Source organism: Nothoprocta perdicaria, unplaced genomic scaffold (genome assembly GCF_003342845.1).
Source record: "Nothoprocta perdicaria isolate Ctin4 unplaced genomic scaffold, notPer1 scaffold_19, whole genome shotgun sequence".
Taxonomy (NCBI): domain Eukaryota; kingdom Metazoa; phylum Chordata; class Aves; order Tinamiformes; family Tinamidae; genus Nothoprocta; species Nothoprocta perdicaria.
Window position 1 is genome coordinate 1023773 of NW_020455093.1, and position 26437 is coordinate 1050209.

Below are 26437 nucleotides of genomic sequence, written 5' to 3' on the forward strand. Positions count from 1 at the left end.
CCATCAGACGTCCATCGAGCGAGGCAGGAGGCTGCAAGATGGGGTGAGAAGGTCTTGAGAGTAAAGTAGGACATTGCTACAGAAGTCTTGAAATACCTTACTTCTCAGAGCTAATGAGTTAAGGCAGAATGTTGTATTAACACAACTCCGCTGCTTTTAGGACCCAAGTCATTCATTTCGGGCCCAGATACCTCTCACAGATCTGCGATGTGCCATGTAGACATGCATAATTGCGTGATCCTTATTTTTGAGCTGCCTGGATCGAGACTCTAGGGTCTGATTTGCAGAAACTGTGTGCRCTCACAGCTGCCACTGCTGTCTGTAGGACTCTGCTTTGAAATTTAATGTGCTATATAATTCTTAGCACTCTACAAAATCAGGTTCTTGTATGTCTGACTGAATGAGAAAATTAGTGGGCACTTTGGATGTTTGTGTCTTTGTGCCTCAGTTCTCAATCTGTAAAATGGGAATGATAATTCTATCAGATGGTTGTGGAAGTAAAGTCATTAGTCTAAGTAAAGCGTTCTGAAACTACGTTGATGAGTACCAGAAGAAAAGCCAGAGGAAATGAATAACTGTGTTCTGAGCAGGGTTTAAATAGTGTGCAGTAAGTAATGCATTGAACCACTCATTCAGCATAAGCAAGAAAACAGCTATTCAATGGCTGCTCATTATATGGGCAGTTGCCATTCTCTATACTGACAGCAGCAGTATGGAAAAAAGTACCATGTGATCCTGTAATTAAAGACTGYGTCACATTCTATATGCATAAAATGGGTCTCACTAAGTTTGCTCTGAAAAATGTGGTATTGACATTTCCTTGCTTCTGACTTTTGCTTCATGCTCTTTCTATCAGTTTCTTTATCTATCTTAGAAGTTTGAGCACAATAACTGCTATACCTTTGTGGATAAATTTCATAAACAAATGGCAAATAACATTTAGAATTACCTATGTAGTGTTTACAGGTTCTCTAGATTGTTTAACTTGGAAGAGAGATGTGAGCAAAACATAGGAGAGCTTCATGTTTCTCTGATTCACCAAATCCTTTCTTTTTTTTTTTTTTTTCCATAATCTATTTAATATGAGAAATAGATCTTATTTTCTATGCTAATTTTGCTTGTGCTATTCAGCATAGGCTTCTCATGCATTTATTTCCTGAGAGTAGACCAGAACTGGAGGAATAGGAATCTTTGGTTGTCAAGATACAGCATAGACCTCTTAGTGAATATCCCTATGCATAYAAATTATAATTCTCTTGTACACTCTGAAGATTATTTGAGCACTGTGGGTATAACATTTGGGAAGGCAATCAGCAAATCTATTTAGAAACATCTAGTTGGGAGAATTACAGCAGTTGTAGCCTGCAGAACCATTCTCCCAGAAATGGTAAGTGAGAATATAACCCTCTCTTTCAACAGGAACACATCACCATAAATGTGGTATACCTTGGTCAATAGGAGCAGAAATACCTTACAAATCAGTAGCAAGCACTTAAAATACAGCAGTGCTCCTTTCTTAGTTTTTGCCACTTTCTTTCATTCTATCAGATCCTATAAAACACCTTTCACATTATTTTTTTCCCCAGCAGACAGAGTTATCTAAATTCAGCAAAGCATTATATAATGCAAATAGGCATTTTGTCTCAAATTTTGTAGACTCACCAACTCAAATTAGTTGATATGCCTAAAACAGCATCTGTAGCTGCAATTTCACCAAACTTTTAGCAATCTACTAGGTAGACATATGCATCTGTGGCAATCAATTTAGGGACCCTTCACCATCAATGGAAGCACTTTTAGAAGCCAATTTATCTAATATCTAGTCTTCTTCCTGAGGAGCTGGACAACACTCTAGAAAGACGATTTATCKCAGTTTATGAAGAATTCGGGGAAATTCTAGAAAAATTATTCAGATAAAAAAAAATTCAGAATCTCCCTGCTTCTTATTAAATAAATAGCTATAGGCACTGTGAAATAATATCTATATTAGTAACTTTTAGTAATTAAACCRGTGACATGAATGGATAGTAGAATTTTAGTTTCTATACTGCAAATTGTTCAAGCAGTTCTTGACATAGGTTTGTCTGAGGTCCAAGCAGTCCTTTGGAATCAACACGTAGCCAGAGCCCGCAGCCAGTCTGAGTACAGCCACTCAGATGCACACACATCCCACCCAAAAGAGTGAGTGTCCCAAGTGCCACCAGCTGGCCAAACACATCAAGTCAATCATTATTTAGCCCACCACTATGGATTTAGGTTATATATACTGTATGTCAGTAGGCAAAAGAATCCATTCTGCTTTGGAAAAGGGCTCTGCTAACTGGAGCCAAGTAGAAATACAGCAGTAACAAGTACACAGCATTCAGACTGTAGAATTATAACTGAATTTTAGCATTTTTCTTTCTTGCTATCTTTCACTTCTTAAGTCTTGCATTTTTAAACTTATTTTTAATGAACACTATTCTTGTGAGTAAATATTTATGCCTTGGCATGCTAAGAAAAAATCTTGCAGGTCTGGGTATCATCTATCATACCAATAAGACTAATCTATTATTTAGATTGAGTTTGCTATTATTCAGATAGGTACATACACATCCTCATTTTTCTTTTCTTTATTTCTATATATGTGATAATCTGAGATTAGTTGCAAATATATCAGGAGAATGAATCCCACTGCAATACAGTTAAATTTTGAAATAGTTGGAGATATACCCAGGGAATGTGTTTGGTATATTTTGACTATCAAAATAACAATAGCAAAATAAACAAACAAACAAAAAGTTAAAAAAAAAAAAAAAATAGTGCCTATTAGGATTAGTAATATTTGAACTGTATCAGGAAGAGTAACATCCTAAATCTCWTATGTATTCTGGGAACACCATGAAGAGTACTGATAGCAGTATCTCAGATCCTTCAGACTTTGAAATATGTATACTAAATTTAGTTCAGACAGGTAATGGTAAAATAGCAGTAACTGCATACTTCTATGTGCAGCAATATATACTGACGTATCTAATCTATGGGAAAAGATGAAAAAGAAGGTAGAGGGTCACATTAAGTGAGAAAAAGCCAGATTAGGCAGTTAAAGGCCAAGTTTTCGAAGGAAAGGGTAATAAGATAGGCAGGCAGAGAGTTAATTAAAACAGAACAATGATAATAGAGGCAGAAGGGAAATGTACTGAAATTCTAGTGTCTGCAGCTACAAAGATGATAATGTAAAGGTGATAACATTAAGCCATTTCCATTSAATGTTTTGTATTCTTTTCTACTTGAGAATTATTATTTATCAACTTTTCTTTTTCAGTTTCACATTCCTTTCCCTTTTTGCTTGTCAGGACACTCTGTCCCCTTTTTTGATCTCTTTCATTTCCATCTTCAATTTTTATCAGCGTCTCCTTTCTTCCTGATAATTCTCCTTTCGTTTCATATAAACTGACAGTCCTTTGTGGGTGCTTGTTAACTTGTTGTACACTGTGGATATGATTAATTTGGAAGGAGATTGTTTTGAAAATTAGAACAGTTCAATRTGAATTCTTTGTCTGAGCTCCTTTTGCAAAGGAGATTTTGGTCCATGTTTTCTTATATCATCAGCTTAGTTCTTAGAGCTGATGATTCAGGGTCTCCTGCAAGAGTMAGAAGGGAACAAATGTTGGGTGATATGATATGTGAATGGTGCATAGAAGAAGATATGAGTCCTGAGGAGTGAGCAGGACTTTAGGGGTAGAATCACAGAAGAGTGTATGTCCTCACGGACCATATGATCTGAGCTCTTGCTTAAAGATAGACCAACAATAAAGTTAGAAGAGGTTACTCAGGACCTTACCCAGTTGTGGTTTAGGTGTCTCCAAAGAAGGGTATCCTTCTGCTGTCCTGGGCAGTCTATTTAGTGGTTGAAGGAAGCTGTAAGGCCTGAGAGTGGACCCTGACAGTAAAGACCCTCAATAACTTGGTTTCTTCCTTGTCCTTCAGGTAGACATAACATCTGATTGCATACAGTATTTTACAATACACATAATAGAAGATTTCATTATGTAACTCATAAACTCTAGCAGTAAAGGAAAAGTCCAGTTGTTTTATTATTTCACTTGGCCTTAAGAACTTAATGATCATAGGAGGCTAAAAATAAATAATTTTGGAAGCTAATACTAGACAGTGTTCAATCTAGCATGGACTAGCTTACTACTCAGGAGAATTGGATCACAGCAAATTATGAAAATGAGTACATATTCCAAGTTCACGCTGTGAGAAGTTTCTCAGAAAATATTTTGTTCCTTGCAAACATTTAGCAGAATTTATACTCAGTATACACATGGGAAAACTGACTAGGGCTAGCATAATACATTTATTGGTGACCTAAGATTGCAGTGGTAAAAGGAGAAAAAATTCACAGATTCACAGAATATTTAAGGTTGGAAGGGACCTCTACAGGTCATCTAGTCCAACCTTCCTGCTCAAGCAGGCACACCTAGAGCATGTGGCACAGGGTGGCATCCAGGCGGGTTTTGAAGACCTCCAGAGWAGGAGACTCTACAACCTYCCTGGGCAGCCTGTTCCACTGCTCTGTCACCCTAACAGTAAAGAAGTTGCTCCTCACCTGGAGAYGGAACTTCTTGTGTTTCAGCTTGTGGCCATTACCCCTCGTCCTATCGCTGGCCACCAGTGAAAACAGCCTATCCCCTTCCTCCCTGCATTCTCCCTTCCTGAACTTATACATATTAATCATATCCCCTCTGAGCCTTCTCTTCTCCAGAGAAAACAGGCCCAGCTCACTCAGCCTCTCTTCATACGAGAGATGTTCCATTCCCTTAATCATCCTGGTTGCTCTTCTCTGGACCCTCTCCAGAAGCTCTACGTCCCTCCTATACTGGGGTGCCCAGAACTGCACACAGTTCTCCAGGTGCGGCCTCACCAGAGCTGAGTAGAGGGGCAGAATCACCTCCCTTGACCTGCTGGCAACACTCCTCCTGATGCAGGCCAGGATCCCATTGGCCTTCTTGGCCACGAGGGCACACTGCTGACTCATGGTTMACTTAGTGTCAACCAGGACTCCCAGGTCSCTCTCCGTGGAGGTGCTTTCCAGCAGGTCCACCCCTAATCTGTACTGGTGCCTGGGGTTATTCCTCCCCAGGTGCAGGACCCTGCACTTGTCCTTGTTGAACCTCATGAGGTTCCTCTCTGCCCAACTCTCCAGCCTGTCCAGGTCCCTCTGGATGAGAAAAAATGAGAAATGTAAAGATTTTCTTCTTAGATTTGTTTATTGAAATGCCTTAGGTCTTCTGCAAGGAGTGAAGTTTTGATAATGCAACGTGTTTTTTCTCATTAGGAGTAAATAAAATTAGGAATTTTATTTAACGTATTTAAAAATGACTTCAGATTTAATATCTACATCAAAATGAAGAATGAGAATGATGCCCTGAAAAGTCACCTAACATAAATGAATTTAATATTTCATGCAGCAAATACACTGTCCTATTTCAAGGACAGGTGCAAAGCTTTTTGATACCAGTCTTCCAAATATACAGCAAGAATCATAGAATAATATAATCATAGAATGCTTAAGGTTGGAAAGGACCTCTAGAGGTCATCTAGTACATGCAGGGTCACCTAGAACATGGGGCACAGGACTGTGTCCAAGCAGGTTTTGAAGATCTCCAGAGAAGCAGACTTCACAACCTCTCCTGGCAACCTGTTAATTAGTATTCTGTAGCTATCACAAGGAGAATTTGTTTGTGGTCAGGGTTTATAATTGGGAATTAATTGACCCATATTTCTTTTTCAGGTACTAAAATTAACTCTATATAGTAATGATATAATATGGTTCTTGATCTTAATTAAATTATTTAATTAATTATAGACTCCCCCTCCCCTGCCAAGCCTCCCATAAAATATAATGATAGAAATAAACAAAGGAACTGACAAAATTTCAGTCAATGGATTAAAATCCAAAGAGCAAAATGACATTCCACATTTTAGGTGCTTGTTGAACTTCATATTAGGTAGTCAAAAGTAGAGGTCTATGAAACTAAAGGTCATTTCTGCAGTTCTGACAGCAAAAGTGTTCAGTTAACAGATATCTTAAAATTATTGCATATGCAAATCTTTTGGAGTTTGAGCTTCTATGAAATATATCAAATCAATACCATTTATTCAGAAGAAAAAAGATTAAATATACAGTCTTGCAAAGGTGAAGCTCGTTCATGCCATTATTATCCTGTGACAACTCAGTTCTTAATGCATTCTAATATAACATTCTTAATGTGATCTGCCTATTGAATAGAAACAATGCCTCATAACAGCAAAATCCATTTTCAGATCAAGTAAAGACAATTTACATGTCACCTCAACCCCATGCATGTCATTGTCATTAAAGAAACACTCTCAGTCAATATGGCTCACTCATGAATTGAGAATTTGAATATTATAAAAAGCATTAAGCATTTGTCAAACACACACTCTTTCAGCACACATAGGGGGCTGACAACGTCCTCATTTATTCAAAAACCTTGTGAAAGAGTAATGATTWAAAGTGTTCCTCTGTTTTCTCACAATTTTATTCCCAAGTTATAGCAATCTGAAGGGTACTACAGAAGGCTCTACCTGTTGAAATGGAGTTAGTCACAAGTTCATTGCAGATCCATTGTATTTATTGGCTGAATCATATACACAGATTATAACAGCTAGATTGTGCTGTTCATCCATGAAWGTTTCATCTCATGCTATGCGAGACCTAAAGGGAGTCAAAACGCTTCTTGGACTCCTGGATGCACTGCTGACAGCCTATAGACCGAGTCTGTTTGAAATATGTTCTCTTTGCAAGGCTGGCAACTTCTGCAACTTAATATAAAATGGAAATGAACTACTATAAGACCTAGGGATTCATGGGGTAAAGCAATCCTCCAATGGTGAAGATGCAGATGGTGCAATTGCATCCTCATCCTACTCTGCCCTAATTAAACCTTTCCAGCATTCACTATATGAGGGCCAGGCACTATGATTTAGTTCATAGATTTAACTATATATATACACTATCATTATTTAGACAAAATGAGAAGTACTTGGAGACGCTCTATAAATATGGAGGCTATAAGTTTTTATTGTAAGTTCTTATTTTTATTATAAGTTTTCATTTTTTTTATTAGCCACATAGATATGGAGGTAAAATTATAAGGACACATTTTCTGGCTCCAAGACCAATGCATAGCCCTGTCAAATCAACTCTATTAAGCTCTCAAGGTCAAAAATACAGGATGGTTACATCCAGTCTGGGTGTCAATTGGTAGTCAAGCCATTTGGGAAATGTCTCTGGCACAAAATAACTTTAAAATTATGAAAAGGACTCGTTGGGAAAAGTTGTAGATGATTCAGGTCAAAAACTTRTCAGGAACTATGATAACATTTTAACAGTAGAAAATTGAATTCCAGTGCCCTGGACTTTACTAGTATAATCATAGCACAGATATCTATAAGATGGAAAAGGATGCAAAGGTTAACCATTCCCTCCCCAGTTATGTGATTACACACATGAAAAAGTATGAGATAGATGAATAAAGTTTTTAGTAATTAAGAATAATCTTAGCTTGCTTTCCCAGCCAATAAAGCCTACTGAGGGACAAGAATGTCCAATATCTGGAAATGTAAGTTGGGGGAATCAAATAACTGTGTAATAGGAGTGCTTCAGAACACTAGGAATGTACTCAGAAAATTTAAAAGTGTTGCTTTTCTTTACAGAAGTGATATAGTTCAGCCAGAAATTATTGATTGATTTAGTAGCTTAAATTCTATTCTCTGTGTTATAAAGGAAACACAGTAATCACAATAGTTCTATATTGTATTGCCAATTAAAACTTTTTTTTTCAAAGAAGGTTAGTAAAAATAAGGTATAATACAAAATTGATTTTTAACTTTATTTAACTTAATTTTAATGGAATTCAAGCATTTCTTTCAAGAAAGCAATTCTGAATACTCCTGCTCCAGCAGCTGAAAAACCCATTAGAGGTAATATTAGATAAAAAATAGATAATAATCCAAGACATTTTCTTCCTGGGATAGTTCCATACTCCTCTGAAACACTGAAGTGTTTTATAAGAGGTGGTCAACAGCTCCCTTAGCAGTTCTTCCCTTGAATGTGTTTTAGCAGGTGAGCCTTGCTGTATTACTGTCTGTTATCACAAGGGAACTCAGGCTGTGGACTTCATGCATATCTGCTGCTAACAGAAACTCACTTAGTCTGAGTGCCATGGATTGCTTTTCTGCTTCTTGCAGAATGTCTCTTTCTTCATGTCCTTTTAGAGCRCCTATATGCCTGATTCTATCCCCTGAAACACCCCTAAGGCTAATTTTAGATGTCATAAAGTCTAAATGGGAAGCATCTAAGGGGCCTATTTGGGTATTTTTTTTCTATTCATTGAAATAAATGTGTAAATCTTCCAGACATCTTTGTAGGAATACAAAGAATCAGAAATGTAGCTTCATTCCAATACATAAGAACTAGCAAATTCTGTCTCAACCATCTTTTTTTTTTCTCCTTTGTAAATCTTTAAAGTCTTAATTTGAAACATTACTTTAATATGGACATTTTGCAGAGCAGTTTATCATATTTATATTCTAAAAAATACAAGCTAATCCACTGATTTTAAAAAGCTCTAATCTCTGACCAGTGTCACCTTCACTGATGGCTGCAAAGACAAAACAATTCGTACATTTTTCACTTGCAAAAAGTTACAGCTGTGTGACTTTCATTACTCCCTCACCAGCCCCACAGACAGTCTTTTGTTTCTAGTAGTCCCATACAACCTTAGACTGCTTAATTACTGGATAATGTTTTCACCCTCAGGATTTAATCCTGGATACCAGAAGTGCTCCAAAGTAACTTGCATGCATGCTGCTGAAGTCAGTTGCCCAGTATTGTAAATGAGTGCATCTCACATTGTATGATGATTCAAATCATAATTTAGGTTGAWAGGTACCTCTGGAGATCTTCTGGTCTAGACCTTTCTCAAAGTAGCAACAATTTAAATTAGATTGTTCTAGGCAATATCCACTTAACTTTTGCATATCTCCAAGGGTGGAGATTTCTCYGGGCAACCTATTCCGGTATTGTCAATCCTTATTGTGGAGGAGAAGTCAATGAGATCACCCCTTCACTGATTCTTCTTAAGGAAGTCCAGCTCTTTMAGTTTCTCCTCACATCTCATGTTTTCCACCTCAAATATTTCTCATGGCATTCTTCTGAACTCATGGCTATGTCTTTTCTGTTTTGGAATACAACTGGGCAACAATACTCTGACTAGGTTCTGTTAGACATTCCACACATGGAAGATGCAATGTTTAATAGCAAAATTTATTTTACTGAAGATGCAGTTCAATAACAATACCAATGTGCTTCCCACTACCCAATATTCCATCACAGGGGCTCCACATTTTATCCAGTCTCTGTCATGTTGAACTTCATGAGATCAGCCCTTTTACRTGTCTTCTCAGAGTCTCTCTGATCACCAGTCCTACCCTCCAGTGAAYTGACCACTTTGCCCACTAGCTTTGTGTTCTCGCAAACTTGCTGATGGTCCAATCCTTCTCATTTTTCAGGTCACTAATGATTTCAATAAACAGTGTTGGCCCCTATATTAAACCTAGATGAGCCCCTTTTCTAATCAGATGCAAACTGGCTTTTTATTACTATTCAGAATGTTTTAAGCTATGGTGCAGCCAGTTTTTAACCACTTTGTAGGCCACCCATTCTGACATCTCTCTTCAGTTTGGCTACAAGGCTATTGTGGGAAACTTTGAGAAAAGTCTTTCTTAAGTCAAAGTAATTCATTCCCTTGACCATGGAGATAGTCAGTTTCTCATAGAAGGTCTCTGTCTCCTTTGGGCCGTATATCTCTCTTAATGTGTGAGGAACAATTATTAGCTTATGTATATTTCATTTCAAATTGTCTGAAATGCTGTGAGGGCTGTTTTTATAGCATGAAACTAAGAACATCTGATGCATGCTCTGGGGAGGCACAAACGCACATATGACCATTTAAAAGTGCAAAGGCCACTGAGATATTAGAAGACACTAGCAGTAGCCAAATTGCCTTTTGGGAATAGCCCTGGGGTGAAACTTCCCCAAAGGATACCTGAGATTCATCCCAGGAAAGACTAGCTTGTTCACTCCAAAAGAAAACTTGAGCATGAAAAACATACACTTAGCACAGACAATTAAGTGAACCTAAGAAGAAAGCAAGAAAATAAGTTCTCTGACAATATAAATATAACCCTTAGTTTAAAGTCTTATCATTTTGTCACCCAAGGTTTCCTCTGCCAAAATTACTGCAGGAGTGAAAGCACAGCAATGCACAAGGCAGTTCTTTAAACTTCTAAACATAAACGGCCTAGAACATGGATTTTCAATGAAGTGGTATGTCCCTTGGGGGGACTGGGTAGTGACAGAATCAAACTTGTCTTGATCCAAAATTCATTCTGCAAAAAGTATGAAGACAGACAAGAAACATGAAATCTATAAAGTGAAGCAGGTGCAAAATCAACTCTGAAACTGCTAATTTTTTGAGTCACATGGGGATTCTAGAGCTTTAATGTTAGTCATGGTGACTGGAACTGAACTGCTGAGATTATGCTATCTACATAACAGCTCGTTAATCATATTGAAGTAATAGGGTCTTTAACTTGAATTTGAAAAATGTCATGCAGGACTATGATTTAATTGAACCAAGCTAGGTAAGGCATGACTGGCAATTAGGTTGCTGGTTAGATCCACATAACGGGAATTTTACCAAGAATGGAGATAAAATGGAATGTCTAATTTCTCAAAGTGCTCATGGAATTCTTTCCACCAGATGGGATTGTAGGATGATAATTAGGACAGTAGGAATATATAGTACAACAGCAAAATAAGTAAACTTATCACGTTGCAATAGTTAGAGTTTATTAAGAAGCAAGACTGGTTGATACCACACCTAAATGAAAGATGTTGCAATTGAATTAGAACTTCCAAAGTATAGGAGATTCTATACTTAAAACCTCCTAAGTATAGGAGAATACCTATCCTTAATGGTAAACTTATTATGGCTGTTATACTTTAAAATTATATTTTAGGTGCAGAGGTAGATGTCTGAACTACTGGGAAACTGAAAAAAAAAAAAAAAACAAAAAACCCCTTACATTTTAAAATAGCAACTTTAACTGCTTTTATAGCTGTTTGTTTGGTTGGTTGGTTACTGCTATTGTGCTTTCCAGAAAAAACTCATATCCAGAAAAATGGTGACTTTATTTTGCTCATTTAAGAGCCCTGGACAATCTCAGACTATTTTTTTTTCTCTTGTCTTTTAATGCAGAAACTTATGTTTTGGAAAAAAAAAAAAAAAAAAAAAAAAAAAAAAAAAAAAAAAAACCACCTTGAATCTCACCTCTGCTAATGGTACAAATATGTTTAGTCTAAAAAATAACTATATAGCAGAAACAACTAGAGAGCCTCAAACTTGAAATGCTTCTGACTCCAGCTGAGTCAGAGAGCTAACTATTCAGTTGGCATAACGTAATTAGTAAGTAAAGAAAATTAATAACTAACTGTAGTGTGGAAGAAAATGTTTTGTCTGACAGTCAAATCTCTCTCCTAATTATTTTCCTCTTGCATGTGCAAAATGCTTATTCACCTGGGGTGTGAGTCACAGGATTGCATCTTTTTACTTTAAAAAATTGAGAAGACCTAAGATAAGTAACAGCTAAAGAGTGTTACCATGCAGCAAAAGAAGCATCTGCAAATATAATTGTACAATTTTTAAATGAAAGGCTTCTGAGAGAATATCATGCCAGTGTGCAGGACACACCATTCCTTCCCACTGGAGTACCAAGTTATCCGTGAAGCTCTCAGTCATGATGGGGTCGTTCATTTGCAGAGGTACCATCAAAATAGTCAACAAAACTAGGGCACTGCTGAGGAAAAAGCAAAGTGACTGTGAGTCTGAATACTATCAAGCTACAGGTCCACACTGTGTTACCCAGAGAAAGTGTCTTTTTCTCAGGTGCCTTTCTAAAAATAGGAATAACAGCAGCATTGATGAAGGCAGGAGCTTTTAAACAGATTATGAAGTGTCTAGATAATACAGTGATGCGGAGTATATGAGTGTCACAAAAAAACTCTTTGCCCAAGTCTTCTCTCCAGAGCAAAAAAGAAGGAAAATAAAACTAACAACAACCTATTTCCATTTCAGCAAGGATGCTGAAATCATCATAAACCCTAAAGTCAGGTTTATGCTGAAATCATCATAAACCCTAAAGTCAGGTTACTGCCAACAAGGCAACAGTGCCCAGACAGGTAAAATTTAGAATTTTGTTACATCCTCAGATATTTCTATGATGTATACTATTAAAAGAAAACTGCTTGAGAAGAGAAATATAACACACACCTCACTTGCTTCACTGTCCTTATAAGTAATTTCTAGTAGCACTGCACTTTTTTTCCTACTTTCATGGATCCAGATTCGATTGAGAAGTTAGAGATTTCTAATATGTATAATTTACCACACCTGTACAATTAGTTTGTGCTATTTTGTCCCAAACGTAACTTTAAAGAACAGAAGAAGTCTGATATGGATGTTCCTGGAGGCCTGGGAATTTCATTATACCATTTACCAAACTGTGAATGATAATAAACTGTAAGAACAAGCTGTTCAAGCACGGCTACAAAAAAAAAAAAAAAAAAAAAAGAGTTTTCCTTTTTGTTACACAGTGATTGTTTGGCCCTTACACAATCTGGGACTATTGACAACACGGGAATAATTTCCGTAACTGCCTTTTTGATTATGAACTTTTATATTCTAGGGGAAATGAAAACCTTCTGCTTTATATCAGAGATAGAAATATAAGCATATGATTTCTGTTAGTGTTAATAAGAAAGGCATCCCTAATCTACCATGCAAAATCCTGAAAATCACTTCAATATGATACCTCTCTTTCAGAAGTGTCATTCTTGCTATTGTTTGCCACAGTGAGTCGATACATAATTTTACTTTTTTTACATAGGCAACAGTCATTGACATTTCTCTACCTAATTCATGTCATCTTTATAAATAGTTACATTTATAACTATTACATGAATATACTATTTATACCAGAGAAAATGAGAAATGAAAGCCAATATTTTCCTGTGACGGATTCAAAACCGGCACACATTCTCTCCTAAACAGATGGAATCAGACTGTGTAGGTTAATGTGTATTTTCGGTAAGGTTTGTCCTTATTCTATCCTGTGGGCCCCGCTTATAGCTCATTTTACCAACATAAGCGCATTCTGGGGACACCTTGATGGTAAACAGACAGCCTTATAGAAACCAAATGCTCTTTGTTTCAAGATATCAGGGATCAGTGGCTTTGCAGCTTTTCTACATATATACCTAGTTCTTTTGAAAGTCAGTAGTTAGTAGTTAGAATTTTGTCTCTCCCATTTGCACAATAAAGTTCCACTACAGTTTTACTGATAGGTCACCAATTTAAAGACAGCTTGGACTGTTGCTAAGGGTGACTCTTTCAATATGATAGAGAAATAAAGTGATTCTCCATTCTGAGTTAGTTCCTGGAAAAAGAGCTGTAGTTTCCAAAGATGCACAGTAAAAAAGCACAACTGTCACCAGGCTGTATTAGCAGCCTTGATTAGAGGGACCAAGAATTGACTTAGCTAAGTCACATTGTCCCCTCAGAAGCACCCCTCTAAATAGTAATATTATGTACTGTGGGATATTTCCAAAACTCTCCATATTTTTATTTTTTATTAAAAAATAATTTAAAAAATTCTAGCTTGTTATTAAAAATTCATATGAATGCATTTTGGGTAATTATTATCGGAAAGAACTAACACTGACTTCAAGTGCAGCCATTAAAAGGGCAAGCAACTGTCTTTTATTTAAAAGATATTTCCAGTTCTGTACACAGCTTTATCTAATTTAGGTAGCTAAGCATTAGTTGCTACACCTCAAACTAATTACCTTAGATTCATAAATAAGGCATTCTTGATCATCTGTGGGAATTATCTGTTTCTTTCCACTAACCAAAAGAAAGTTTTAGGTGCCCAAATTAGATAAATCCTATAGAGTTTGCTTATGCCTTTAAGTGCCAATATTCATAGGTTTGCTCCCTTGTGCATTAGACACTGGATAGTAAGGCACAYTGGGCACTGATATCATTCAGAAAAATTCACATGCTTTGACTACATGCAGGACCGAATGGAGTGTTAATATTTGCCTCTGCAATGGCTTATTAGCCTGGGGCATATTCCTGCATTTCTGACACATTTACACTGGGACCAGAACAGTTTTGCACTTTTCTTGGCTTGCAGATAAAGGTAGCTTAACTGAGGGGAAAATAAATATAAGTATAAATATAAGTATAAATATAAATATAAGTATACATATAAGTATAAATATATGTGTATATATAATATATATTAAAATATATAAAACTTGGACTCATCTGAACAGAGAACTAAGTTGCAAAGTTAATGTACAACTGTGGCTTGATTTCAGATTTCAGCAAATACAGAATTATCCAGTGTACATTTGGTTGTGCAGGAGGACTTTTGAGAGCCTCTTTAAAACAATCCTCAATGTATACTTTGCAGTTTCACKTTGTGGTTTGGATGCAGATGTTTCTTTCAAGGAATTCAATGAAAAGTTTCTACAGTGATGAAGGCAGGTTCTTTCCCATGCCAGGGCAGAGCTTGTCAGGAAATTAGGGATTGTGTTGTTGTATATCCAGCCTGAAAATGACTTCTGCAGCCGAGCATTTCAAATCGATTTGGCTGTTTCACTTCTCTCTCTCTCTCTCTCTCTTTTCTTTTTTTTTTTTTTTTTTTTATATTAACATTTGCCAGATATGAAACTAATCTTATTTGTTGTTTTTTGCTGCATTTTTTTTTCCTCCTGGATATAAAATGCTTTTTAAACAATAGCAAGGAAAATCAGACTATTGAAAAGTATTGTTTTACCCCTCACCTTTTTCTTAAAGTACTCTCCACCTGCCAAACTGAACTTATTTTCATCTGTGTTGAAAGCAGGGCTGGTCAGTTTTTCTGTGTAGAAGTATACAGGTAGAAAAACATTTGAGAATCCTCTGCTTACTCATCAGACCTGGACTGCAAACAAGTAATGATTTCCATCAGTGGAAGAGTCCTCTGAAATTACAAAGTGTTTGTAACACGTAACTTAAGGGTTACTTGATGTAGATACCAGAAACCAGTAGTAAAAGAAACGATCAGAATACTTTTCTTAGAAAGATATAAAAGAAACTCGTACAATCATTTGGGAATGGCAGGCAAAGTAATCTACCATAGAAGCTGACTGTCCAATCATGGTATTCTTTCTGTATAAATAAAGATTGGATCATGTTTTTCCAGTGTAAATGCACAATGACATACACAAATGCATCAGTTTAACTAACATTTTGGCAGGTATAGTTTAAATAACTGTAAATCTATCTAAATGGATATATTGCTTTAAAAATTCTTTGCTCACTGCATGAAATCATAAATGCAACACAGCAATTTTGCCTAAAATTTTTGTAGATGTGACAATACAAAGATACTCCCTTTGGTTGCATTTGGAGTTATCTTGTTTCCCACTCTCTGACACTCTGGCACTTTTCCTCACTACCTCAAACTCTTCTTTTCCCTCTTTGCTCCCATACAAGATTTCTGACTGTGTCTCAAAATATCCTTGTCCACTTAAAMCTCATATACTCATCTTCTCAGTCTTAAAGTATATCCTCTTTTCATTGCTCCTCTAGATTTACAGGGTTGCTCTTTTTACCAACTTCTCTTCCATTTCCAATGACACTTTACTGTCCTTGGGTATCACAGAACACCTCTAGTCTCCTAAAAAAAACTGTTGCCATTTAGTTATCACTAAATACTATTCACCTGTAGACTGGATGTCTCTGTTTCCAGTTTCAAAGAACTGGGAGAGTGGAAATCAAATAAGAAACAATAATGCCTGAGCAGAATAAACATCTTCCCTTACCAAAAAAAAACAACTCTTTTTTGAACAGCTCAATTTTGCTTTGCTCTACACATGATTAGTGTCATTAGCCGTATGGACTATAATGGTATTATCTGCAGATCCATAGTATAATTACAGTAATATTCCTTTTATGTGGGCATAGTAATACAGTTGCTTGTACTGCTTATTTAATTGTTGCAATAGTCCATGACCTGTTTTTCAGCTACGCAGATTAACACTCTCCAAGGTGTTTCCCAGGTGTGATTCAGGAATTTAGCACTGAGTAGGTAGACAGATTAGACCTAGCCAACTTGCTGAGGGAGGGCTAAGAGTGTTTCTCAGAATTAATGTAACTGAGTAATGCTAATTGGGTTTTGCCCCAGAGAGAAGGCTGTAGTGTTATTTACTTTAATATTACAGAAGAATCCAAAATTCTTCACATTCTTCATTCAGGTTCTCCTCTAAAATTAGTTCAGCGGCACTTTTAAACTGACATTTTTGATGCCCAAGTGCTCTGTGGATACATATGTCAGGGGACTTCCACYCATTTTAGTAGCTCTGAATTTTAGGACTGTAGGTAGAGCTTTTCAACATGCAGCGGTGTCCTGAAACTGGTTCATATGTGAGAATTTCAGTTTTCATTAACAAGTAAATAAGTTACCAGAAAAGCAACTCTGAAAATACTGAAAATATCACTCTTAAAGTCTTAACCTTAGAAATACAAACTATAAAATATACATATAAGAAACAAGATACSATCTCTATTTAAAACAGGAAGTTTTTCACAACTTTTAATTCTATCATGATTTTTAATTATGCAAAATTTAGTAAATTGCTGCACCACCATAGCATGGTAGAAACAGACTTATCTAATATATTTTGACTTGCCATTCAAACAAATGTCCAAAACACTGCTGACTGAATACAGCTATGCCTGTTCTTCAGGAGTTAAGATTAGATTGTACTTTATTATACCTCAGTAGTACCTCAGCTGGTGCAGACAGTAATTTGACCCACGAGCTCAATCGTGTTCGTACTGAAACTGTTTGTTCTGCCAAACATTCTCATGTCATTCACTGTTCTGGGCAATACTTTCAGAATACAATGCATTTTTGTACAGTATGTTATGTATGGTATTTATTCAGTTGCACTTTTAAAAGAATTACTTGAGCAGCTTACAAAAAGATTATATGACTTTATTTATTTATTTATTTATTTATTTATTCAAAGTCAAGTGCATTTGCTCTGTGCCTTTATGAGGTTTTGAGGTTTTTGGCTTCTTTTTAGAACAATAACATGTTTGGACAATATTTATGACAATATATTGTCATTTTAGTCCTTAACTTTTCCCCCTTCTTTGTTCCATAATCTCCCATTTCAAATGATTCTCAGATGCCCATCTGATGTAAGGTCTTTCTGTCATGAAGCTCTGGTGGAGTCAAAGGAGGCTTGCCTCAGGTGGGATCTACTCCCCTTCTGTTAGGATAGAAGACCCACAGAACTCATCCAAAGACCCCCAGGCTCCAGAAGACTCCCAAAACTCATTTTATTAGGCTAGTGCCACAGCAGAACTTGTTCCTTTCCTAACATCCCAAGTCATGCATCATTCACCGTCACTGACAAATTGAAGAAACACTATTCTAGTGGATTACCAGCAATCTCCAAAATTTGGTCAAGTGACTTGTTTTACTTGAGGCCTTGGATAGTCAAAAGATCCATAAAAAAAWATTATCTTAGACGTTTGCAGAGGGGGAACATGAAAAAAATTGTAGCTATGTATAAGAAAAATCAAGTCTTTCTGGATCCTGTGATGAGGAGGGGAATAACAAACTCCTCTTCATACATATGAGGAAGCAGCTGAGCAGCTTGATACTGCCACTTGTGACTGCAATCCTACGCAGCATAGATTTACTATAGAAATTTAAGTTAGCAAACCAGGATCCAAATTGCTGCAATGGTTTTTGTCTGTGTGTGCATTCACACTATAGTGAGTTGCTTCAGCTGTTTTCAGATGAACCCRTAACACTGGCAGACATACGCCTCAGGCCCATCTGCATAGAAATAGTTACCAGGGTTAGGAATAGTGAAGTGTGCGGGGCAGCTGTGGTAGCACAGCACTCCAAACCTTTCATTAGTCAGAAGAGACAATAGCATTGCACACAGCAGTTGCAGAGAAAACAGGAAGATGCTTTACACCTGAATCAGGGAGAGGTTTTGCTACTTTGAACTCAAAACAAAGACAGCAGGGAAAAATAAAAAACATGATTTTCATACAGCATCCACATTTTGCTGTTTCCACTGTCCATACTTCTTTTTCTTCCTCCTTTCCACAACCTTCTGCAGGTCCCTTAAGCCTTAGGTAAAGCCATCTCTCTTAGCCCATGAGACCGGCAGTGGGAAAAGCATCATGTCTGCAGCTTCTCTCCTAAAGCCTCCTTTGGGATTCAGTCTGCAAGGCATGAGTCTAGTCTAAACATCTATATGTGAAGCTGTGCACTTTCGTGTGCTGCAAGTCATGACAATCCTGGCAATGTTCTCAGTGCTAGTGCTTTGCTGCATTGCTTCTTGCTGCCTATTGTCACACTCCACCAGACTGTTATGGCCTTACAAGAATTCAGAGCGGGGTGTGTGTGTGTCTGGCTGGCTGGCTCTTTGTCTGCCTGTCTGGTTCCTTGTTGTTGACAGTAGGTCAGTATCAGGCACCATGCACACTGTTATCCTTTAGCTGCGATGTCTTCAAGAAGAGGAGAACATAGTGATCTGTTCTTACAAGAGCTCCAAAATGTCTAAATCCAGCTATCATTGATGCTTGCTGGTGTCCATAATTCACCTGTGATGGTTTATGAGGGACTGAAAAAAGACTTAATGATAGAACTTGCAACTTGTTTAATCATGAAGCCAGAAGTCCTATGAATTTCTCTTTTTTATCTTTGGACAAGGTCTCTAGTGATCTTGGTGGTTTAGTTGATACAAAGGAAAAGATTCACCAGAAGTCCTTGTAGATCTCTGTAGTCAGCATACCATGCTAAATTTTCCTTCCCTAAACTACTTACTGAGAGCAATCTGCTTTTGCTGTGATATATGGACAGTGGAATGGGTAAAAGGAAAGACATCATCTTTAAGTGAATGGGGTCATATAACACAGCAACCATCTGAAAGGAAGATACCAGCTCCTGGCACCCTCTCCATCCTAATGTACATGCCTATATCTGGTCATCCCAGGTGTACAACATGAAGTAAATAGTAAATCTCCCTTGTCTTCCCAAATCTGCTTACTACGCTGGGGAGAGTGTTTGACACATGAATGGAGACAAGACTAGTGATGCAATAGCGTTTGCTGGACAAAATCCTGAGGGATGAATGTATCTTTGATGCCAAGTGAGCTTATTTTCTTTCAGAAATATAATACTAAATTAAGGTAGTAACATACTCAGTAAAAAATCAGCAATATATATCCAAAAGCTCCTTATAGCAATGGAGTTCCTTAAACAGTATAACTGGACTGCCTACCGAAATCATGGCACAGATACTAGTTGTCCTATTTAACCATCTGTACTAATGTGAACAGTGCTGATGTTTGTAAGTGGCCCTACTGAAATTTTGGGAATCCTTCTAATATAAAGTTAAAATAAGGTTGATTTGTGGTATTGTATCATACAAAGAAAAATAAAGGCTGACTTGAATTAGAGAAATATGAAAAATCTTTCATTTAATGAAATCAAACTCTTAAAAGAAGCACGTAACTGTTGAGTGAAACCTTAYTGAAATTCCGTTATGATTTTTTCTTCTGTTTCTATTTTGCCTGTTCTTTATTCAGCTATGTTTTTCTTTCTAATTCTGAGAAAAATAGCTGTTTTAATTGTATGTTAATGCAATCAAATCCCTTTAGAGTTTACCCTATCCAATACAGTTGCAAAATAATCAATATTAACAAACTCAGAGGGAAATAGACAAATCCCAGTCCAATCAAAAACAAAAACAAAGCCAAAACATCCATTAAAATAAACAAAAATCAAAGCAATGCACCAGTTAACTGTCTGGTATAAGAATATCAAAACTGTGTCTTAAACTGTAACTAAAGCTCACAATCTGGGCACAACAAGGGGCCAGTTATATTCTTTAATGTGTTCCCTGTTGTGCCTAGTGTTTGAAGTCAACTCTTTAATTTTAATTCTTTCATAAAGTTTTTCTGTTACAATTTTTCTCTGTGATGTATGTGGTTAACAAAATGCATCTTTTCTTTCTTTTCTTTTTTTCTTCATATGATAACATTGCTATTTATCCAATTAATCAGTAGAGAAATATATGCTGAATAGGAATACTTGATTTATTTATGAGCTTTCTATAGAACATAAGACACATTTTGATAATTTCACTGAGACAGTGTAGTGGCCTTTATCAGCAGAATCCTAAAGGGTATCACTTTGAAATAAAAATGAAATATTATTTTGCATAGTCTGAATTCTGAAACTTAGTCTGTAGCAAAGTGATGTTATTTGTATGGTTTTCCTTTGAAATTACAACACTTTCTCAGCTATCTCATTAACTGCTGCATTAAAATCCTACTCCTACCAAAGTTAAACTCCCAAAGTCTTTAACTTATTTGAGATTGTACTGCAGAAATTGTGAATTCTAGACACTACTTTATTTTACTTTTTAATTAAAAGTGTAAGAAAAGATAAATGTCAAAGATAATATTACTGTGTTTTCTACAATAGCTACAAATCTGTACGAATTTTCTTTGTCTTGGAAGACTTAATTGTGCAATTGCTTTAAGATAAAAGTTTCCATCCAGATAAAAGTGAAGTCCCACCTTTTGTCCAAGAATATTTTATGACTGAAGATGAATAGATACTCATAAAAAAGAAAAAAAAATGTGGTAGAATTATAGATAATGGCTTTATGAAACAAGTAGAATGTATTTCAAAAGAATGCAAAACTAGGATTTTATGTTAAATAGTATTTTTAATGTCTTAGTACTTTCAAGATGACTTCCTAGTTATGAAAGCTAACTCTGCTTGAGTAACATTTGTCTTTTGGATGCACACAAATGCATGCACAAATAAAAACACATATACACAGAAAAAAAAAAAGATTTCTGGCAATTTCTTCTAAAAAAAAAGATTGTTTTTTATATTTGCTAGTATTAAACATTATTAAATATTTATGTTAGATATCTGTGAAAATATGTGTTTTTACTGTTTAAATTCTACATCTCAACTATTGAATGTTTCAGTAGATTTCAATGCGATAATTCAAATATGATCATAGATATTATTTTGTTTAAAAAATTAATACTAAGTCTAAGCACTATTTTAAGATACCTTAAAATTTATTATTTCACTGTTGCTAGGTACYGTAAACCACTGACTGGACACTGGCCTGCTTTAGAGGACAACAGACTCGTTGTTAAATGTGGAACAGATATAAACATGTAAGGAAAGGAACTGAATGTATATGTATTCATTTGCTGTATGTGTGGGTGAGAGAGAGAGAGCACTGTGGTATGTAAGTATCAACTGGCAGGTGAATATCACTTTATTCCCATTACGGAAAAGAGAGACATGTTAGCCTAGGCATCTCTGAGGATAATTCATCAGAGGGAGTGTAAGACAGGTGGGAGGACAGCTAAGATGATGTCTGAGATGGGTAGGTAGGAGGAACTGACCCCTGGAGCTCCCTCTGTCTAATGTGGTCTCCGTAATCTTCTCAGTTCTTCCTATGCAGAGAAGAGAAAGAGCCAACTTACATGACTAACGAGGTTGCTTTAGATTGGAAACTTAATTTTTAGATGGCTGTGCTTGGTAAGACTCATCCATCCTACCTGTCTGAGGTGCTTTTGCCAAATACATCACGATTACATACATAGATGATGTATCTGAAAGGGACAGGGGTCAACATTTTATTCTTTTCTTTTTTTTTTTTTTTAATATCTCAGAGCAATCTTGCAATACATCTGTGCAGATCACAATTTAAGTTATGGATCATACTAAGCACTTATTCCTGAATCTTTTCAATTTACATTCATTCATTGTACTTGGCAGTGGGGTACTGTGGCCTCAAAATTGGTCTCATGTTTAGCTCATGGCTGACATCACTCAGGCAATCAAGTGAAAGGACAATTTTCAATGCTTTCCTGAGTAGTTCTGAAAGTAGAAGATACATTTCCAGGTCTCAGATTTCTAGAGCTAAAGTATGACACTAACTGCTACAATACAGAGGAGTTCAGAGGCAACACCTCCACCTTCAGAGGAGTTCAGAGGCAACAGAGCCAGCTTGGAAAGAAAGAGTCTGAAAAAATGCAGGTGATAACAAAAAATTATAAACAACTAATGATATATAGTAATACAATAACATAGAACTGGTCTGTGGCCAAGTGCCCTACAAGCATATGGATCAGAAGTATTCCTTTCTAGTGTAAGATTCTGTCTTTAATCARAAGTACTCAGAGCTATCAGAAAAATAAACCATGCTGTGTCCACGTATCAGGTAAYGTTGTGCTTTCAGATTCCAAGGATGTGGCTCATGCTTCCCTGTGTCCATACATAGAAATATCTTCAGACTTGTGTCAGATGTTTGATATCTGCTTTTCAGGGAAAATTGGGTCAATTTGGGTCAATCTCAAGTACTGAGTAAATACAAGTACTCACAGTGGACTCCTAGCATACCACCTACCATAAAACATAGCGTCCCTAAGGTCTAAGGTGCRTTCCCGGATCTTGCTTTGTTCACATGAAAGCCAGCCACATAGTCAATATCTCTGTTTTTCTAAAAGACAGTGAGTTAAAATGCTTAAGAAACAAGCTCCCTATCCCCAACCTTTTTCCCGACTCCACTAACAACCTACAGAGTGAACAAAAGTTATTGAAAACAGCACGATTTCACACCCCCTGAGTTGCTGGGGGTTTTTTGGCTATAGTAGAGAATATTTTTTAATAGCTTCTTAGTTTATAATACTTTGTATACAATTRTTTCTGTGTCTCATCTCTTCTACTTCTGAAAGTCTGTCAGAGAGACCTGACAGTGATTTAGAGCAGTGTTAGAGAGGGGAGAAGAGTAAACTGTTAGCAGCACAATATCACTTGCTGTCTTGCTGAGGGGAGTGCTCTGTAAGATGTAAGATTTTGTGGTGTTTGAAGAAGAACTCTACCAGGTGGTCAATATGACATCTTATTCTTCAAAGAGGCAGGGAGAGCAATCACTAACTGCCAATTTCTTGTAATCCTAAAACACAAGAGAAAATGTTAAACTTGTATATCTGTCATAATAGACTTTAACTTTTAAGATATATGAAGAATTTAGACCCATATCATTAGTTATCATTATTAACAGCACCTTTAACTTCAAGYTGTAACCTTGAAGGCATTACCAGAGGGTGGTCTTACTTTAATTATTTTATTTTGCCATTGGTAAACATTGGTAACATTGGAAAGAAATAGAGGAGGAAGGAAGGAGGTGAAAGAAAATCTTGTCTCACAGGAAAATAAAATAAAATAAGAAGTGAAAYCAACAATATTAACAATACAGTTTAGGGAACTGTTCATAGAAAGCAGTAAATATACACACATGCAAGCCTACTGAACTACCAAAGAATTTTCAAATTAAATGTATCTTTAAAATTCAGTCTTTTTCAGTTTACTTTAAAATTATTTTCAAAATATAAAATTCTTAAAGAGTTTATATCTTTAATTTTTTTTTTCTGTTCAGAGCTATGGACGTAGATTTTTAAGTGGAAATTATTTGTGTGTTATGACTACTATTGTTTCATTATAGAATTTTATTTTTACAAATGGCTTTATACTTTTCTCTCCAGGAGATAAGAACAGTCACCGTGTGTTAGGCAGACACTGGAGCACTACTCCACACTGTCTGCTGCTTCTTCTCTGCCTTTTGTATTTCTGCAGTCTGTTGAGGGGCTCAAGAAATTACAGCATAGAAATAACCTGTTGCATGAGATRGAAATGCTCATTCAGTGGGTTATTCCCCAAATGGCCAGCAATTAATGTGTTATAGAAAATACATGCTTTGCCTTCTCAGCTAGCCTATTTTTGTAAAAAAAAAAAAAAAAACCAAAAACAAAAAAAACCCACCCTTCTAATTCCCTGCAGCTATAAACAATGTCAAATGATCTGTGGGCTACATTTATGCTGGTAAATAGAGTAGTCCTGAGGCCAGATTGCATGACGCGGCAACATCCGCCTCATGCAGAGCTTCCCCTTGGCTCCGTGCAGCCCCAAAGACATGAAAATTACCCTTTGGTCCACAATGTCAGAAACAACATGAGGACAGTCATGTGGTACATTGCAGTAAAGCTTTTCTACCAGGAAAGGTATAATAAGTTGCATGCCCTGGTATGTGGTCCGAAAGCAGAACGTGAGGTTTCAGACTTCTGGGAAAGCGTTGGGGGACTGTATAGGGTGTAGGATCATAGGTGGTGAATTGGACAGGCTAGCTTGTCCTGGGGAACATGCCTTTAGCTAAATAGCATGTACARCTTCAGGGAGTCTGTGCGTGAGCCTGTGCCATTGTTTATTTCCTAGTATAAACAGATACCACAGGCTACATGAAGCCTGTAAAGCAGTTGAGTATCATTGGATCAAAAGCCTTTTGATATGAATTGGGGTCAGAAGAGTAACCTTTTCTTTTGGTAGTTGCTATTTTTCCAAGCCTTTTCAAAGACAAGGAGCATTGCTTGCTCAGTCATATGCCTCTGGCCTGTCACTATCATCATATATCCTGGAGAAATTTCTCCACATCAAATAAAGTAAACCAACAAGTGGCAGATTTGATTTCAGAGGGAAAGAATCTTTATTTTTTTACTTCATAGCCTTCAAAATAAAACATTATAATGTGTACACCTTCCTCATATCTCAATAAATCCCATTTTTTATATTGACTCTGTTAGTGGTGTGACGTATAAATCTGGCTTTCAGTTCCATGCTTTATCTTAGTAAAATACTTTTGATAGAAGAGAGATATTTTCCTAGTCTCCCTGACAATATCTACTAGTTCTTTTATCCTCCAGCATGTAAAACAAAAGTCAAGCAAATGGTCTTGCTGTGGTGACTAAGAAAAGAAATGAATATCCAGCTTGGACTTTTGCTCTCCATGCTCTAATATCAGATGTCTAAAATATGTCCTAATAGTTATTCCACAGTCCTTTAATACCAATTTTAAAGTTTTTTAACTATGTGTATTTTATACCATTTTTCTGTATTTTTATATATATTCTGTTCTGTATTCTGATTTATACCAACATTCTTGTTAGTGATTTTATGATTATTTGCTTATATGGATTTTTTTTCCCCTCAAGATTTAGTATTTGGTTAGAAAGAAAGGATTCTAGTTTTTATCTTCTTGCATTTTTTCATCAATAAGTTCACAAGAGACCAGTGAATGGAATGATTGCTCGGCTGATTGTTGCACTGCAGCTCACGTACACTGACGCATGAATAATTTAAACTATGCTGGCTTGTCAGTATTGAATTTGTATGTGGTGTGAGGAGAGCACAGAGGGAGGTTTCAGATAAATTGTAGAGCAGAAAAAAAGAAAAAAAAAGTCTCCCAAAAGAGTGGATCAAGGGTGAAGAGAAAAAAAGGCTCTATTGTAAACAGAGCATCAAGAGAGAAGGGAGGGTAAATCCTATCATTCTTGTCAAGGAACTGTTTTGGATAGCTGGTAACTTTAAAACAAATTGCATCAGCCTACAGCATTGTTCATATCATCAGCGAGGAAAAGGAAAAGATTTTCTGAATTCAGTGGGAGTGAAACCATTTTGAAAAATGTTTTTCAAAAAGATGTTACTTTCTTTTCTTCTGAAATCATGACTTTAGATAGTAACAGTTTAATAGGACATGGTAACAAAAAAAAAAAAAAAAAAAATCCAGCTCAGCATTAGGAAATAATACACTCAAGGTTAAATGTCACTAATCTGTCAGTTGCTGTGATTAAAGAATGGAGAAAAACGGAACTTTGTTTTGTGGTTATTTCTAACTTTCTGAAATTCAGAAGTGCTTGGAAATCTCTAGTGAAGAATCAAGCAGGGAAATAGGTTTTCTGGGTGAAGATTTTATTGTGATCATTTATATATGGGGTCCAGGGAGTCTGTAAAAAGTATCAGACAGCAATCCCCTACTTTCAGGGTGTGCAGTCGCTTCTGTGCAATAAAAAGCCTATTGACTGAGTCCAACCTGCACATTTCACTGCCAGACTAAGTGACTGGGAGGATCCCACTGTGTAATTCCAAAGGTTTCTGTATGTACTGTAGCTAGTGCAACTGAACAGAAAAAAAAAAAAAAAAAAAAAAAAAAAAAAAAAAAAAAAAGGAAAGAAAAAGTTTAAAGAAGTCCAAGATATTCATTTGCAAATAAAAATAAAAAAGCTGGAGAGACGGCACAGCGAGGCACAAACGGTCCTGGAGGTTTCTGCAGTGCGTCGATGACAACTTT

At 36.4% G+C, this 26437-nt stretch overlaps 1 long non-coding RNA gene across 1 annotated transcript in view; it reads left to right on the forward strand.

Annotated features, from left to right (window-relative positions):
* Nucleotides 1-26437, forward strand: part of LOC112945467 — an 82860-nt gene that overhangs the window by 35936 nt on the left and 20487 nt on the right. The window contains exon 2 of the long non-coding RNA XR_003249014.1: nt 21342-21422. This is a non-coding gene — a long non-coding RNA (uncharacterized LOC112945467). The remainder of the gene's footprint in view (nt 1-21341; nt 21423-26437) is intronic.